Raw genomic sequence first — 3,212 nt, 5'->3', positions numbered from 1 at the left:
TTTTATCGTTTTTCTTCAAACGGTTCAGATCGTTTTCACTGTCACGCAATAAAAAAAAAAAAATGATAAATCGAAAACCAACCAATGGAAAAAGCTAAGACATTGCGATGTACGCTATAGAAGATAAATAATTGAGACACTTCTCCAAGTTTTAGGCCTGCGCGTTTCCCCAAACTTCGAAAATTTGTAGTAAATGTTTCCCAGAAATTTACAGAGCCCAGTAAGAAAACGCCACGTTGGTATACATCCTTGGTACACCAATATGGCAGCCGGAATATAGTGTAAACATCTAGAACTTACTTTGGGTTTCAAGGCGACTGATTATCAGCACTAAACAAACAAGCATTTACATAAGCACTTTTCCTGATGCTCTAACTTCCAAGAAGGCTCAAAATCATGAGATAAGTATATATTGTTCAACAAACTCGATAGTAGCCTTGTGTCACGCAACCTCCATAATCCTGAAATTCAAAATGCTCTGGTTTCCAAACGAAGCACGCTAATTGTAAACAGATATAAATATACCGCCTCTTATGCCTGACCTATTGAATTAGAATTCTTAGAAAAACACATACTTCTAAACATTCTCGAAATCGCGGGGGCGATAGTATCAAACATCTATCAAACAGCTAACTTGTCAAAACTAAGAGCAAGCCTTGGCCTTGCTTGGTCATGAAGCTGAACTTCATAACTATAGCTTGGAATTTTGGCTTCTTAGAATACTCAAGTAGTCATTTCGGAGGAATTAAAGCCAAAATACGACCAAGGAAAAAATAACAAAATAAATTTGTTCAAATTTCCAGTGCTATACACTAGGTGTTTCACAGAGTGATGAAGCGATAGGCTTGTAGGTCTACTCAGGTGACAGCGTCTTCCTTAATAGTTGCTTCATGGTTAGATTTTAGTTTAAAACTTTAGACGAGTGGCGTTAGTGGCTGATAAAATGTGATTTAACTATAACACCGAAATATCAGTGTTTAACAAAGGAGGATATGTAGCGTATGTTGCACTGATCATAATTTTACTGAGAGTTGCAAAGAAATGCAAGCCAAGTCGCGTTTTGATGGTTGAGTGGTGATATTCATAACATCGTAGTTAGCAACAAAATTTAGTCGAAAATATGAAAAAAAAAACCAAGTTGTAAGTGTAATTTTCTCTTGATTATAATTGTAAGCTGGCTTTAATAAAAACATCGGTATTCACGTACGCCAATTGCCTATCCACACCATCCCACCATCCATGCCATTCGGTATTTTTTACTCGTGATCATTTGCGGTCCCTATCGGGGATCATTTCCGGTCCGGGATCATTTGCGGTCCAATTTGGGGATCATTTGCGGCCTGGGATCAATTGCGGACCCGTACAGTTCTGAAATGCATTCATAAAGTTGAAAATACATCCGAGAAAAAACGACCATTTCCGCAATGTTTACATAGCAAGTCGCCATGTCATTTTAAAATAGTTTCCCACAACAACTTATCTTGAAATCTCAAGGTAATAATCACACGAAAAATATATATTTTAGCGTTTTATTTCGTAAGTTGCTCGGAAATAACGATAATCCAGTCACTCAAATGTACCAAGCAGCGAACATTGAGGTTTCGGTCTTTCTTTACGTCGAAATGTAGACAAATATTTTGAAAGATGTGCTGAACATTGTTCGTAGATTCCAGGTTTTTTCAAAGGGAACCAGTTCGAGTCCGACCTTGAGATTTGGCAGAATAACAGTTAAAAGACAAATCTTTTGAGCTGTAGAGTTAGATTCTGAAATAATTAGGTACCAAAGAGGGTTTTATCCAGTCAAAGATAGCCAATATTTTCCCTCTCGTTAACCGGTTGCCGGAAATGTTTTTTGAATGGCTTGAAACCTTAAAATAACAGAGCATTTGACATATCTTTTAACTTTAGCCGTAAAGAGGAATAGCTATTCTATATCTGAGCAAAATCTAACAGTACTTGATTGAATTTCAAGATTATACGAACGCTTCGTCTTTTCGTGTTATTTGGGGCATTCCACTGGGCGGAAAACGCACTTTGACCGCATTTTCAAACTTTCGAATTTTTTTCAAAAACGAAAAAGCGCTGGAACTTAAAATTATGATTTTTGAAAACAGTTAACCAAAGGGTATCTTGAGGCAAAATATGAGCAATGTGCCAAAATAGTCGCTGTCGCACGATTCTCAATGCTCTCAGGCAGAAGCTCTTAAAAAGGGACAATCGCCGAAATTGATGATCTTACTAAGAAACTATTAGGAAACAGTTTAATGTGTCAATTATATGGATATATAACTTGTCCATGTCAACTATGTCTTGTCCGTCTTTATCAGCAATGTTTTCAAAGCGTATTTTAACTAAGTCTTTGTGATTATTACGCGTACCTTTGTTTTTGTCTCACATTTTGTGTCGAATTTGTTAGAAATTACTATACTACTCTTTGATGCAAAAACCAACTTTGCACTTATTCTGCGCATTTCGTAAGAAAGGTATGCGGTCACTTTTGCTTCATATGGCCTGCCACTAAAATTAACAGTTTTGGATTCGTTGTACCCTATATGATAACCTAGTTCAACTAGTAAACTCAATTTTAGCGATCAGTTGGTATAACAAGTCGGTGTAAGAGAGCATAAAAGCTGCAAGATCAAATGCAGTTGATTAGGTGCAAAGAATGTAATGTCACAAATTCGGTATCCAATCAATCACCCTGAGCACACACGCCAACAAAAATGCCGGGGTGATTGCATCTCGGATCAACGGACGCGCGTATAAAAATTGAAAACAAATTTCAAAACGGCGGCTTCTGTGCCATTTGAAGATGTTCTCGAAGAAATGACTCGTGTTGACACAGAAGAGCTACAAGAATCTAGTGACGAGGTAAGCGACAAAACACAGAAGCTATTGACTCAGCTGTCAATTGTTTCATAAAATGCAGTGACCTGGGGGAAAACTTCGCATTTCTTTGTTAAACAAGAGGCAAAAAGATTAAGAGGTCTTTACGAACAACGTGCTCGAGAGAAAGATCCTTTTTCCATTTTCTGTGAATCATCACTCAACACAGGAGCAGAGTTAAAAGACGAGACCTGTACATGGTTGGATTTAATCTACAGGAGGCTGTCAGCTCGTCGGCAAATTAAGAGACCTTGGTATTTGGAGTTTACCCGTGACATTCCAAAGGAAATATTCTTAGCTCTTAAAAGGACCTTTTCAACCACAAC

The sequence above is a fragment of the Orbicella franksi genome, chromosome 8, assembly GCF_964199315.1.
Source record: "Orbicella franksi chromosome 8, jaOrbFran1.1, whole genome shotgun sequence".
Taxonomy (NCBI): Eukaryota; Metazoa; Cnidaria; class Anthozoa; order Scleractinia; family Merulinidae; genus Orbicella; species Orbicella franksi.
Note: the sequence above shows the minus strand (reverse complement) of the source record.